The 16,209-nt window shown below is 44.2% G+C and overlaps 1 protein-coding gene across 1 annotated transcript in view; it reads right to left on the reverse strand.

The window, feature by feature from the left end:
* The window catches only part of CCDC83 (coiled-coil domain containing 83), a 472,571-nt gene that overhangs the window by 204,613 nt on the left and 251,749 nt on the right, over positions 1-16,209 (reverse strand). The window lies entirely within an intron of this gene.

Here is a 16,209-nt window from a genome sequence, read left to right on the forward strand (position 1 = left end):
CTACCCGCGAGCCAGGCTGCAAGCACTATTGCCTACTCTGCATGGCTATTAAAGGTCACATTGAAACAAACATCCCTACAAAGGAATCTATTCCAGGAATCCCCATTTCTTGAGCTCCTGGAAGGTTAATAAATTATGTGACCCAAGGGATGATTGACATTGGGACACTTGCGCTCTTGAGCAACAACACCTGAATGCCCCTAAAGTAATTCAAGGGTTTGGTGCAGAAGTAGGCCAACCCCAAAACATGTTTGGAGTAGCCTATAAGAATGTCCACTGGCAAACATTGAAATCCATCACACGATCTCAAATTTAAGCAAATCATTTGGTACCCAATTCTGCCATTCTGTGATGCAATAGAAAACTGCACCCTAGAAATGCCTTTACCACACTCATTCCTAAATAATATTCCCTCTTGGACAAGCTATACCTCAATAGCTCTAGCAGAGAGAAAGCACTTTCATTAAACTCACTTGGCATGACGAAAACCAGCAGAACTTACTTTGTATATTATTATTAATGTTGGGAAAATAGAAGAGGAATTTTCGAAAGCATTGTATTAACTGTCTGTCCAAACCCTTATCACGGCAAAGTGGGCTTCAATAACACAGCCCTGATAACAATAATACTAGAAACATATTCTTGCATTGCTATGAGCCCCCTGCTCACTGGTTGGTAATGCATCAGTAGCATGTTAAAAGCTGAAGCATGTGCTTTGGGTTGTAATTGGTTGGGTGTGTCAGAGGTTCTGCATGGTTCTTATGCTGCTGGTACACCTCAATTCCAGGAGGGTTCTGGGGGTGGTCAACCAATTGACTGTGGTCTGTCTCCTTCATACTCATAGCTGAAAGGCCACCTTCGAAAGTGGAGGTGCTTGGAATGGGGCATGTTTCCTCAGTCTCTGCCGGGTCATTGGCCATCTGCTATGTTTTCGCCCGGCTTCCAAAAGCTTAAAGCCCGGAATCTGGGAGTTATTTTTAATACCAACTTGATCTTTGGTCTGCAGACTAACACAGGCTAAAGTAGTCCTTTTCTCAGCTGATGCTGTTGCATGCCATCCTCCCAATTCTCTTTATCTCTAAAATGAGAGATCTCGTTTTTGCAGTGGCTATCTCCTGGATTGACTACTTTAATGGTCGCTATGAAGGACACCACACCATAACATTGCATAAACTGCAACAGGCTGTGAACTATGTTGTTCATCTCATCTTTGGTCTAGGAAGAACCAACCATGTTTTGTGGACGTTAGTATCCCTACATTGGCCACCAATCCCTTGTATTGACTTCAGGATCATATGCCTGACCACAAGACCATTTATGACTAGGCAACACACTTCCTCACTAAAGTACTTTAAAAAAAAAAAAGATGTAATTTTTTCATTTGCATTTTGGCTTATTACAAACATTTTAGCAATGCTTTAATACCTCAATCCATTTACATGTAAATTCATCTCAAAATAAAAACAAGGTTTCAAATATAATAAATACATCATCTAATTCATCTTCATTTGTCACAGTAAAAACACATTTTCAATGGTAGTAAAAAAACAGAAAAAAAGAAACATCCTCTAACACTCTAAACATTCCCAAATCAATTACAGTTTTAAAACATTATACTGCTGCTGAAACCATAGGGTCATTTCCCTGCCTAATTAAAGGCTCCATCAATCAGCAGGCGTTAACGTGTTTAAATTGTTCAGAAAGATATTAAAGTGCTTAGTTCTGAGAGTCGTTAGTGACACGCAAAATAGCAATAAATGGTGCACATTTTCTCTAGGTCTTTTACGAATTCTAACAGACAACAATTCCTTAGTTGGAAATAGGTTCAAGCGGATCCTCATAAACTGAGATCTGTAGAAGGTAATAGGGAATTTGGTCAGATATTTTGCAATGATACCAAAAGCCTTCGATTTGTGTCTTAAATGATAAAATAATTTAAATTAGTTTGCTTCTTCTCATGTCAATATCCAATCTGATCTCCAAAGATTCAATTTTATCCAATTCGGGTTCGTTCTTAAGTGATTTTCAGAAGCGCACACTTTTTCCAGCAGATCTCTACAGTATAATTCCCATTGCCTCAAAGTTCTGTTGACCCATTTCCATTTCATTTTTCAGTATGACAAAGAAAGGTGACAGTGTTTCCAAAATACATTTCCTCCATAAGGCCAACGACTTTCATTCAACCTTTGCCTCTAACGAAATCAACCCCAGCTCACGCCTAACCACCTGGACTGGGGTGGATCTCGGCAATCCCAGCACACTCTTCTAAAACATTCTTTCAACTATAGACCATAAAGTGTGTGGAATAAAAAACAATGGCGCTCATTACGAGTCTGGTGGTAGCTGTGCCGGTAAAAACGGCAGGCTGCTGCCGGACCCATAAACAGTTACAGGCACCTGGCTTACCGGTAACACTGGGGTATTACAACCCCGGCTGCCGGTAATTCAGGCCCTGGAAACTGTGTTGTTCCCCATAGAGTCCCATAGGATTCTATGGGAATGGGGACCACTGTAAAACCGGTGCCGGTGTTACAGTGAAAGTCTGGGAGTGGGTGAGGTTCTGCCCACCCGCAGACTCGTAATTTGCTGGCCCGGAAACAACGGTGCGGGTACGTTTACCTGCACCATTGCTTCCGACCGGCAAACTCGTAATGATTCAGAGCCATATGTCAATGCAGCCATGGTTTGTAGTTTGTAAAAATCCAACAGCGGTAAAATCGAAAAACAACAACAAAAAATGTATTAAGGAGCCTTGCTTGATTAGCCAGAATCTTTGCCTTATTAACTATTTCTTCTGTTTTAGCCCCTATCTTGCTTATATTAATGCACACTCCCAGGTATTTAAATGACTCCACCTGTTTGATCTGTGAAACCCCCAAAAGCCCAAAAAACTGATGTCTTGCTATTTTTTGTGATTTTTTTCCAAAATTAGGATCTTTGTTTTATCCGTGCTTGTTGCTAAACCGTTTTCTTCAACATATTCCTCTAATTTCATTGACTGCCTCTGGAGGCCAATCACTGTTTGGTACATTAAAACTATATCATCTGCATGTAGCAGCCAGCTGATTTGACTTCCCCTGAACCTTGGTGGAAAACACTTTGCCTGGGTTAGTTTCTTGCCTATGTCTGAGATGTAGAGTCTGAAAAGTGCTGGTGCTAACGGGCAGCCATGTTTAAGCCCCCTAAATGTATTTATCTCATCTGATAGCAATCCAGTAGTATTCAACCTCACCCTCAGACTGGTCCCTGTGTGCAGGCCCTTCAGTTGGTCTAAGGGATCATCTGGGAAATTCCACTTTGCAAGTTTATCCCACAGCCTGGGCCTGCTAACGCTATCAAATGCCTATACCAAGTGTACAAAGGATGCATAAGCCCTTGATCTTCCTTCCAATGCTCTGCCCTTTAACCGACTAATCAAGGCAATATTTGGACTAGTTCCGAAACCTCTAATGAAACACGTTTGGAAAATGAAGCATAGCACTTGCGTGATGAAGTTGAGTGAGTAGCACTACACGGACAGCAGAACAAGGAATGACAGGAAACAGAATACCAGCCATAGGACTAACCGAATAAGGACAAACATGGAAATCAGGAAGAATAAGAGGAGGCAATTCACGTCAAGGCTCTCGGGGAGCAAAGCGCCACATAATCCTTACGGTTTTTCATCCTTAAAGTCGCGTTTGTGTGCGGCTGCTCTGAGTGATGCAGCATGTTGAAAACAACTAGACCACTACTCGTTGATGGGAATAATAATGCAGCTCGCCATATGAAGATTAAAACCTGTGACGAGAAAGGTAGGATTTAACCCGGTGTCTCCATAAAGACCAAGAGGGGATCACATTCTTGACCCTTATTTCCATTGCTCTGTTAGCCCTATGTTCTAATGTGCATGTCCTAACTTTGCTGGTTTCCTCGCCTAGTGCCTAGCAGTGCCTGCTTTCACAGTTCTCACCTCTGACGTGTTTCCCTTTAGGCATTTATTAGCATGTTTTAGAGTGCTGCTTGTCTAGGTAAAACGGTTTTAGCAGACGGAAGTTGTCATATAGTAAGCAGGCCAGTATGCCCCAAGCCGTGTGGGAAATGTAAAAGTAGCTTCCACAGCAAGAATAGAAATGTATCACTAAATGTCTCCCATTAAGGTTATGCCTTTTGAAGTGTGAGAATGCAGACTCTGCCTAGGACCTGTGCGCAGAGACACTGTTCATGCCCCTAAAACTTCGTTTCTTGCCGTTATCATGTCATGTCCGAGCCTCCCCTTCCATCCTTAAATGCTTTCCTGCAAAACAAAAACAAAAAGCTCAGAGCCTGGAGGGAGAGTTGGTTGCTGAGCCGAGTCTCTTTTGCCATTGGGTTACTGTTTAACTGTGTATGCTGACTTTGCTGACTGCTATTAAAGACGTTCACCAATCCACTAGAAGAGTCTTTGGTTGTTTTTCCCCAACAAGATTGGTGCTTCAACGTCAGATTCCCGTTGCCCCGCGGCGAAACTCAGAGGTCGCTGGATGCGTACGAGTGATCCCTGTGGGCCCAGGTAAGACGATTCAGTCGCTGGTGAAAGCTGGCAGGCACGACCAGCTATTCAGAGGAGTAGACCGAGCAGACACGCGAGCTGACTGAAATTCGTGGGTTGGTGAGAACAATTAATTGCATTGCTATTTGTCATGTCCTGTTTATTGTTGTCAGAAATGGCCCGGGGTAATGTTTGTCTCTGGTAAAGGAATTCTGAAATCTGCGATCTGGATTTGCATGGCTGTCCCAGGGAATAGGAGGGAAAGGGCCCTGCCTATGAACGTATATGATCTGATCAGAAAAAGTCAAAAGCAGTTGGCCACCACAGTAAGAGTAACTTTGTAGCAGCGCAACCATTCACCCTACTGACACAAGATGACATACGGCTGCTGTACTGCTCAGGGTAGAGCAATATATACTAGGGACTGACGTGAGTCTGTCTTGCACGAGTGCAAAGAAAAGAATTTGGGTGAGAACCCTGTGCTCCTCCTGAATAGCCCTTGCGATGATAGTTGAAACCCTGAATGTGCAACTCAGTTGTAACTCTCATTTTGTATTCACACTCTCCTCTGTCCTAGTACAGGAGCTGTAATAGGCTTTGTTTCCTCCATCTATGAGTCTTGTCTGCTACCCTTCCCTAACCTTGTTTCTGAAAAGCTCAAAACCACTCTGTATTGTGGGTAGCCTAAGAGGGGACATAGACTGTGAGGTAACAGTCATTTGGATATAGGTTAGGCTAACGCCTGTGGGTGTCAGACATATCTGTAACAGGGGAGGAACAGAATTTGTGTGTCCCCATCCAACCTCTGAATAGTCGCTAGAAAGGGGTTAGTTATGAGCTGGATCAAACCCGCCAGCCTCAGGGGAATGGTAGTGCTTGGCCTCTGACGGATTTTGGTATGGACGAGGTTCCGAAATAATTCTTACCTTGTCTCACCCAGTTCTGCTGACATGTTAGAGATAGGTAGCTGTGAGGCTGGGCGATTTGGAGGTGGATCAATAATCATAGCAGTGCCCGCATCTTTTTCTGCCTCACTTTTTGGAAGATGAGCGCTAAATGTTAAGCTTTGCCGTTGATCATCTTCATATCAATTCTGGGCGTAGCGGTTACAGGCCTACTCACAGCAACTTGGTGACTGAATAAACTTTGGATCAATTCACTTTTCTTCCCTTTAGTACTGAGGCCTCTATCTTTATACATATCTTTTAGTTTATCTACTATCAGATTAATTACAGCCTCAGCTTTAAAGTGTTCCATTGTTACAGCGATTTAGTAGTTTATAGTATTGGTAACCAGCCTTGTTGATGGATTCTTTGGACACAGGTACAACCAGGACTCAATGTAATCCAACACGACTCAATCCCACCAACTGCAACACCAGTGTTAGGGGAGTTTTCCTAAAGTCCGCATGAGGTAAGACTCTACCAAACTATACCTTGGTATAAAGGTCCCCAACTCTTAGTATAAGTCTGTACTACCCAAAGGATCATGGTGGAATGGCAAAGCAGCCAGGTGTATCTTATGAGGAGGATGTGAGCTGTAGGTAAGTACACTGAACCCAGTAAGTACAATAGTCGAAAGAAACTCTTACACAGTAAATGTTATATTAAAAATATACATTTATTCTTATTTACACAAAGAAGGTAGATACATACTTGTTTCACTTAACCAACACGCATAGGAATTATTGCCAATACTTTTTAGAGGTGATAGAGTCAATAGTAGTGGATTGCGGTTGGATTTGTTACAGAGAATGACACTAATGACAGTTCTACCATATTATCGGTACTACCGCACACTCACATTGATGTACAACATATACAGTAATTGTATTTGTTTAGTAAAACCACATCAAATAAACTCTGTAGGAAGGAAAATAGTTGGTTATATATACTTTAACAATTCTTTTCTTCTTAGTGACACTTTTCAAGGCTTCTAATGCTATTAAAGTCCAATCCCTAACTATACCAAAACATCAGTGCAGGAGTGGAATGTAGCAGCAGAACAGGTAAAGTTTAGTCACTAGAATCAAAATGTTTAGTAAGATAACACAAGTTGTAGGGACTCTGCAATGGACACCCTAAAGGACACAAGCTGCAAAGCCTGGGCCAGAGGTATGGGTGTACACCCAAACAACTTGTAACTCACTCCAGTCACACTTGAGCCACTCTTTTGCTTAAGGTAAGTTCTACCTTTAGCCTCACAGTCCCTTAGGTTAGAAGAAGTAAACATATCTGGATTCCCTCCTGTGCAGCAGCGACAGACACGGCCTCCAGATTCCTCATTCTGGTGACGAAAGGAAGGACTCTGAATGGGATTTCACAGCAGCAGTCTCGAAAGAGGATCCTTGCCATGGATTTCCTAGGTCTGCTTGGTTGGTCTGCAGCTTTGGCGCCTTTTTCTCAGCTCCAACAAAGGACGGCTCTTCTTCAATTCTGGAGTCCTGCACTCTGGTGAAAGGACTTAGATGAGTGGAATCGGTCCTCTAGAGGTCCAACTGGAGCTCACCAAAGTTCTGTACGTATTTGGCCTCGCAAAGACGTTGCACTGCAAATGGGTCGGTCTCCTGCTAATCACTGTTTGCAGCCCTGGAAGGTCACAGTAACTCAAGAAATGGCTCGATTTGTAGTTTGTCTCAGGGCTGGTTGGTCCCACCAGCCAAAGGGAAGGAGACATCTTCTTCGGAGCTCTTCTGTGGATAGGAAAGCAAGGTCAGGACAGCAGTGGTCACTTCACGGTTACTGGAAAGGTCTGCAGGCATCTCTGGTCATCTTCAGCTTTGCATCTTCTGTTCAATGGTCGGCTTGCCTTCTACCTTAGGAACCTCACCTTATATTCAGTTTTCCCACTCACTCCTCTAAAAACACTCTCAGCATTTTACAGAAATGGGCGGGTGGCTGTCCAATCAGGACAACCAGCCCCCCCAGTGGGAATGGTTCCATTGAAGCACTCTGGCAGACAAAGGGCAGGGCAGTGAAAACCTCCTCCCCCACTTTCTGCCTTCGCAGACACACTAGAGCCTAAGCAGGGACACCTAGGAGTTCCTGCCAAAGGCAAAACACACACACAGACCTCCCCCTCCTAGAATGGTAGAGGAAGGGCTAACAAAGGACAACCACATGAGAAATGGCAAAAAAAGAAAGGAGCCACCATGTTAGAACATAGGTGACACTATTGTGCACAACTGAGACTGGGAATACAGTCTGCGGAAAATAAAAGCACAATAGTTAGTAGAACACGACCACTGCCACCAGCCATAACTGTAGGGTTATCACTGTGACTAAAAGTCACAGGAAAAGAGAGAAGGGGGATACTAGGTATCCTCTTAGCGCTCCATATAAGGTGCAGTGTGTTAATCTCTCATAGAAGAACGTTTTGTGAAGGAGACAAAGTATCCCTCTATCCTTGAGGACAGTAGTTGTCAAGGATAGTGAACAAATCTCAAAGGAGAACCCAAAGGGTCCCAGCAACACTGCACATAGGGTACTGTGTGCTGCAAAAGTTAAACTCAGATGCCTTTAAAGAGATATGGAGGAAAGCAGACTCCATAGTAAATGTAAAACACAGAGAACAGAGTTCCAAAAGTCAGAGCAAATAGGAATGAATGAGCGGAAAAAAGGCTCCCCTCGTTCAGGATAGAAAAATAAATGTCCAGAAGTCCAGCAAAAAATGCTGGGGGTCGCACTAGGAGAGGGGATTAAGCATACAAATTATAAATCTCCCTAACACTCCTCAGCCAGGTAGTACCGCATCAACATATAGTCCGGATTCCACCCAACCACCATCCTGCCTCCAGTCCACCCCGATAAGCTCAGAGACTAGTCCTGTTCCAGCTGCACTCCAAGTTCAGATTTTCAACCCAGCATTCAGGGCCCGTGCTCCGCCCCAAGTCCAATATTACAAATATGAGAAGAGTTATATTACAAATATGAGAAGAGTTATACACTTAAACAACTGTATTAGCCATACCCTAAACAGAAACAGTGAGGATAACCATGGTGTGAGTCAAGGATGACAAAAGCAGTGATGCCATTTCACCTATGACATACATAGCTGCAAAAGACACTAGGTAAAAAATGTATTCATTACAAACTTACAGAGACATTAGGCCAAACTGTGTTTAGATGTGAAGAAATATTACCCACACTCAATATACATTAGAAAAACATATCAGAATAAAGCCCATAACAATAACAAAGGCATCCATTCCTTTTAAAATGGATACCATGGCATGCATTACAAATAGGGAAATTTATAAGTGCGTAAAACACAGAAAATATAGGGCTGCGTGGACCTCAGACAAGTAGCAACTCAAGCCAAGGGTATTGTGAAAGTTGAGAACTTGGGCAGGAGCCAGGTGCAGTGATTTAGCAGTTTAAATGGTAGGAATATACAGTTTTCAGCAGTGGTGCTTAAGGGCTTTTTATAAGTAAAATTTGGCAGTAGGCTAAAGTAGATAAACATGACAACAAATCTCATGTCATTATCGGAGTGTGCTCAAGTGTGTGCCATCCCAGAACTTCTTTATTCCAGTTTTAAAGTTATGAAATATGCCCTTTGATTCAGTGAATGTGGGAAACAACCATTCATGCTGATTAGCATAAGATAAGGTCATTGCAAGAAAGAAGAAATCATGTGTTTCAGGAAGAGTTTATGTCCGATGAAAAAAAGTAAACACACTTTGCTTGTAGAAATGTGACCATTTTTATTTTATTTATTTATTTTATCAAGCATTTGTTAGGCACCTGTACAACAGAATTCTGTTTCAAAGCTCCACAAGGCTAAACGGGAAGGGAGACATTTAGAGACTTCCTGAGACGTAGACGGCCACTGCAGGAGGATGCAGAGTGTATTGGTTGACGGCTGAAGAGGGAGCGGATAGGTGATCCTCAGTTGTATGTCAAGGGAATAAGTGTCAGGTTACTTCTGAGATGGTAATTGTTTGTGTAATGATTAGTGATGGAGTGCTGGAAATGTGGAGATCCCGGAAACCTGTGTCATCCCAATCTGAATGTATATATACGCTCTTTGTCAAAACATTGCGGTGGTTGTATTATTGTTATTGTCTGAGGTGGACCGGATTAAATAAAGGTTTTAAAAAATCAGCATGGTGTGACATGAGCATTTTGACAACCACAAGCCAGTCATGAAGTTCCCATCCTGCGCTGCTGGCAACACTGGGGCAGGGTTCAAAGCAGGAAAGCGGCTCAGTTACATTCACAGTAGAGAAGAGCAACTTTTCATGCTTCATGAGGCGGGAACTGGGAATGTGCTGTGATTTCCCTTGAAGCAGAAATGTCAGCACTGGGCAGGGTACTGAGATTGTGATGGGTGACCTTGTACCACTGAATTGTTTTTTTTGTATCAACATGGCTGCAGCAGCAATGGCTCACGTACAGGCTGGGAACCCTGCCGCTACCGGGGCTAGTGCACACTGTGATATGACACAGGGCAATGCTTATCCCCATGAAAACTGTGTTAACACTCCTTGGGTAAACCCATTGCTCTCATCACAAAACAACACAAATGGTTTGTCATAATCAGGCAGACCCAGAACTGTGGCCATTGCAAGTGCTTGCTTTATGGTGACAAAGGCGTTTTCAGCATCCTGAGACCATGGCAGGGGTTCCAGGGTTGAATTATGTGTGAGGGTCTGAAGGGGCTTAACTATAGTGGCATATCGTGGGACCCACTGCCTGCAGTAACTGACCATCCTGAGGAACCCTCTCAACTGTTTCATGTTCTGGGGCTTGGAGACTTTCTGGATTGCTTCAATACAATCCTGGGATAGGTGTCTTTCCCCATCTGAAATATCATGACCCAGATATCACACTCAGGGTAAGCACCACTAAAGCTTGTCCCTAGACCTCTAGTGACGCTTTCCAGAAAGTGTGGTCAATAGGGCAAGTGAGTCCTGCTTGCAGGCTTCCAAAAAGGGGAAGGCCAGTAGTAGATCGTCTTTATATTGCACCAGCATGGACCCTCTTGGAAACTCCAGACACTAGCACCAGAGCAGGAGCTCTGGCTGCGCTCGCCGATCCACTGGAGCAGCATCCGCCCCCCCTACCTTGCCTGGAGGCATAGGTAAGATTGGGGCGCTTATTACAAAGCGCTTTGCAGCCCTCTATGGAAGCGCTACACTCACCATCCAAATATCTTATTTAGCAGTCTTTTCTGCTAAAAATCACTCGTGCTCAATACGAGCTTCATCATCCTTTGTCTTGCTCAGGAACCAACCATCCTTTGGCCTGCCACAGCTATTTGCCCTTTGTTTGCTTAATTCAAGATGGCCACCGCAACAGGGCTCCCTCACACTATCCTCTGCTAGGAGGCAACCTTGCTGTTGGGATACCCTGATTGGTTGCCCTCACACCCTTAAACCAATAGGAATCGCCTGCTGGCGAACGCCGGCTCACGAGAAGGCACTCGAAAAGGCAGGCTGCTGACTGAGCTGACCGAGCGTGCCGAGCTCCGGGCTGCTCCAGGTCTAAGCTCTACCGTTGCCTATTGCCTTATCCCCTCTCCAGGACTGCTAACTATCATGGTGGGACACGTTAGTGACTATTATACATGTTAACATTAACGGTATGTCACCTTCTGCATCCTCTCCAGAGACTCGCTTCATAACGTTCAAGCATAGCAAATCATTTGCGCTGCCCTCCCACTTTCCTGCATCCCACGCGTGTCCCACTCTTTACACGGATGTGTTCTATTAACCACTCAATTATGTATACCACGGTACTAAAACGTAATTTCGTGTTGCTGAGCATTATCTGCCAGTTTAAACATTGTACTGCTTTGCTTTTCTCAATGCTACTGCTAAAACCATCTATTCACTAATGCATAGTAGCACCTAATCTGCCTGTAAGTTCGTAAATAGCCCCACTACTGTAGCTAGCTCCGGCATTTAGGTGCAGAGCTGCATCTAGATTGCCCTAATATGCCTGGTTAGCCCTGCTACTGCTACTGCCTTGATGTGCCCTGATAGCCCTGCTACTGCAATTTCTAGCACATAGGTGCACAGTTGTACTTTGACTGCCTTGATATGCCTAGTTAGCCCTGCTACTTCTACTGCCTTGATGTGCCCTGATAGCCCTGCTACTGCAATTTCTAGCACATAGGTGCACAGTTGCACTTTGATTGCCTTGATATGCCTTGTTAACCCTACTATTGCTACTGCCTTGACGTGCCTTGATAGCCCTGCCACTGCTATTTCTAGCACATAGGTGCACAGCTGCATCTAGATTGCCTTAATATGCCTTGTTAGCCCTGCTACTGCTACTGCCTTGATGTGCCCTGATAGCCCTGCTAATGCAATTTCTAGCACATAGGTGCACAGTTGCACTTTGATTGCCTTGATATGCCTAGTAAGCCCTGCTACTGCCTTGATGTGCCCTGATAGCCCTGCTACTGCAATTTCTAGCACATAGGTGCACAGTTGCACTTTGACTGCCTTGATATGCCTAGTTAGCCCTGCTACTTTTACTGCCTTGATGTACCCTGATAGCCCTGCCACTGCCTTTTCTAGCACATAGGTGCACAGTTGCACTTTGACTGCCTTGATATGCCTAGTTAGCCCTGCTACTGCTACTGCCTTGATGTGCCCTGATAGCCCTGCTACTGCCATTCCTAGCCCACAGATGCACAGTCGCATCTAGATTGCTTGAGAATATCGCTAGCAATCCTGGCCTTGTTCTTATACCTCAGCATATAACTACTCTAGCTCCCCTAGCTCATTGGTATGTGTTAACTTAACGCTTGGCCCACAACTGCAAGTACTACACACCTAGCCTCCCTGTCCTAGAACGTGCTTTCTGAACTTGCAACTACCATAATTTGAATGTGTCCACTGAACTTGCTATGACTGTTTTCTAGCTTAACAAACTACCCTAGGCTGAAACAGCATACACTTGCTACATGGCCCTATTAGCATATTCATGATCCACACCACTAGGTGAGCCCCCGGCTACAACTAGCCACCCGCAATCTATATTGCGACACCCTAGCCAGACATCCTAGCGAAGGAAAGGGAGTAACCTGAACCATTTAACTACTCTAACTACCATGTGCAGAAACGTGACCTCCCTGACCCTCCTAACTACAATCATGGCCTTTGCTACCTACAGCACTAGCCCACCCACAGACAGAAACCTGAGACTTAGGGCAAGACTACCTTGCATATATGAACCCAAAAGAAACAGTGCAAACAATACTGTTAGTTCCCTAACTATACAGACGCACTTGGATAAGCAGAATCAAGCCACGAAACCCTCAATTCTTACCCCGAATCCCACTCACTCTCATAAAAAGAAACACCCGAGTCGAAACAAGCACACCGATAATTCTGCAAGCTATCCCATTCCTAAGAATACTTTATCACTTACGGGATCCCTTATCAACGCCAGATCCATGGTACCCCATGCAACTGAAATTGCTCACATACTAAACAGCAGCAGCATCGACCTCCTTGCCGTAACAGAAACTTGGCTCCACGAGGCAGCAGGACCCTCCCTGATGCTAGCCGTACCTGACAATTACCAGATCCACAGAGTAGACAGACCTAATGCTAAAGGCAGTGGCCTAGCCATCATCGCTAAAACTACTTTGCCTATCAGACTCACCACCTCACCTCCCTGTGCTTCCTGCAAAGTACTCTCAGCAAAATTGCAACTCTCTAATAACCGCACGTTAACTATTCACTTGATCTATAGGCCCCCAGGTCTCTTGGGAACCTTCAAAGATGACCTTACCACCCTCATAGCTAACAATACCCAAAACCACTCGCAAACGTTGTTGCTGGGCGACTTTAACATTGGCTTTAATGAGCCAGATAACAAAAATGCCCTCTCTATAACAGCTATCCTAAATGACCACGGGCTTACCCAAAATGTCCTCAGCCCCACACATGTTAAAGGCAGAACCCTTGACTGGGTATCTGAACTTAACTGCAACATGGTCATTACCGACATCATCCCTCAACTATGGACTGACCACTATCTAATAAATTTCACTGCCACACTTGACCTCCTCAGCCCTAAAATTATCAAAATGACACCACCACTCCCCACCAGAAGTAAAAAAGCCATCACTACAGAAAAACTCATCCCCCTCCTCCTGCCTACTATCAATAGCCTGGAGAACAATACTGACCCAGACACACTAGTAGACACCTTTAATAAGGCTATGTCTCATGCACTAGATACCATTGCACAACCCAAACTACGCAAAGCTAAACAAGAAGCCCACCTTAATGCTTGGTTCACACCCCAAATAAGGACCTTAGAAAGCAAAAACGAAAACTCCAAACTATCTGGCGCAATTCGCCTACTGACAACAACAAAGCCAACTTAACCCAATTCGCCAAATATTACAAGACAGAAATGATCAATACAAAAAAAAAAATATTCAATGACAGAATTACTAATGCCAAATCTAATACCAAGGAACTTTTTGCCATCCTCCGGGAAATGGAATCCCCCATCCAACCAACTGACACCGTCCCCAAGGACAAGATATGGTGCACTAACATACAGAACGCCCTATCGAATAAAAGGTCCTCCTGGAGGGTCCTGCTGCCTCGTGGAGCCAAGTTTCTCCACCCTACAACTTAAAATAACTAATAAAAAGGACGCCCTCTCTCCTACTGATCAACAAGCACCTCTAGTGCCTGAACTTAATACTATCCCCCCTTTTAGCTTCAAACCAATCTCCATTATCGATACTGAAAAGGTTATCCTCTCACTGAAGCCTTCCAACTGTAAGGGTGACAGTTGCCCAGCTCAAATAATAAAGGATGCAGCCAGAGATTTAGCCCTGTTTATCTCGAAGCTCATTAACTCCTCTTTCAAATCCAAAACAGTGCCAGCTAACCTTAAAGAATCCTGGGTCCTCCCCCTTCTTAAAAAACAAACCCTCGATCCATGCATACCAACTAATTATAGGCCTATCACCACTGTACCTTTCCTACTAAATATCATTGATAGAGTAGCCTATCTCCAAATTCAAGATTACTTAGAAGCTAACCTTCTACTAGGTTCGCGCCAATCGGGCTTCCGCCCTCTCCATGGCACTGAAACAGCCCTGATAGATCTTAAAACTAAAATTGAGGAATTCAAGGTTAGTGGGAAAACAGCGCTGCTACTCCTACTGGACTTGTCAGCAGCTTTTGACTTGGTGGATCATGCAGTTTTATGCAACCACCTCAAGCTCGCTGCCGATTTCACAGGGGAAGCTATAGCATGGGTCCAATCCTTTCTAGCCAACCGGACCATGAGAGTCTTTTCCACCTCTACCTGTTCTGATCCCATCCTAATTACATTTGGAGTCCCACAGGGCTCCTGTGTCTCACCCACTATGTACAACATTTTCACTAAGCCATTGTTCGACAAGTTGGACAGACTGGGTGTCACCTACACAAATTATGCAGATGACACCCAGATCCTCATACCCCTTTCGGGCAACTATGTAGTGGACCTGGCTTTGGTGAATAAAATATACATCCTCATTCAGGCATGGATGGCAACCCATGGCCTCTGCCTGAACGATGATAAAACTGAAATCCTGCTCCTCGGATCAGTCCATAACCTAACTAAACTCACCCCAGACTATGTCTCATTTAACATTGACAATAACACTATTAAGGTTATGTGAGAGGTTAAAACTCTAGGTTTTTACCTCGACTCAGCGCTCACCCTTAAAAAGCAAGTGAACTCCCTTGCCTCTACAACCCCTTACACGTGTAAACTCATCCGTGCTGCCAGACCATTCCTGTCCAGTGCCAGATGCCTCACCTTGGCCAATGCCCTTATCATGTCCAGACTGGACTATTGCAACGCCTTATACTCAGGTGCAAATAAGTCGGTCATTGACAAACTCCAGAGACTTCAATTAATGCCCTAAGAGCAGCTTTGAATATCCCATGTAGAGCGCATATCTCCAAATACCGGACTGAGGCCCACTGGCTAAAGATAAAGGACAGAATCCTCCTTACAACTATTTCCCTCACGTCTAAATGCCTCAATAATCAAGCACCCCCTACCTAGCTGAAAGGATCAACTGGAGACCCTCAAACTGACTGACGAGATCTGCTAACACCTTCTTACTTGAAGTCCCGAGATTCAAACTTACCACGGCAGGTGGATCTAGCTTCCCTGTTAGAGTGGCACAATCATGGAACATATTCCCACCTGACCTAAGACGCCCATTACCCTACACTAGATTTAGATGTAACGCTCTCAAATGGCTGCACAACAATGATATGTAACAATACTCACCCTTATCTAGCCGATCATGTTATACATATGCTAAGACGGTATTCTTCTAATGCTTACCCTCTACGATCCTTTATGTACTGTTTCATTTGTATCATTTGTTGTAAGTTACCTCTGTTTTTGTAATAGCCTGTGTCAGGCACTGTAACTAAGTTTCGAGTCTACTTGTATTGTTGCGCCCAGCTGCCCAAGGGCTCGGAGCACATTATCAAATAAATAAACAAACAAACAAACAAACACTAGCAAGTCAAGATCCCAATTCAGGATTTGGGAAAACAAGGTGGGTTCTCTAGATACCCCACAGGAAAATGTGTGAACTTGTGCTGGGCAGATTTATAGGTAAAGGCAAATAGGTATTGGCTGCCTAGGTGGATTGGAATGGAATCTAAAAAAAGATCAGCATAAATCTATGACGTGGACTATGTGTGG

This window comes from Ambystoma mexicanum, chromosome 7q (genome assembly GCF_040938575.1).
Source record: "Ambystoma mexicanum isolate Mex_15411 chromosome 7q, UKY_AmexF1_1, whole genome shotgun sequence".
Taxonomy (NCBI): domain Eukaryota; kingdom Metazoa; phylum Chordata; class Amphibia; order Caudata; family Ambystomatidae; genus Ambystoma; species Ambystoma mexicanum.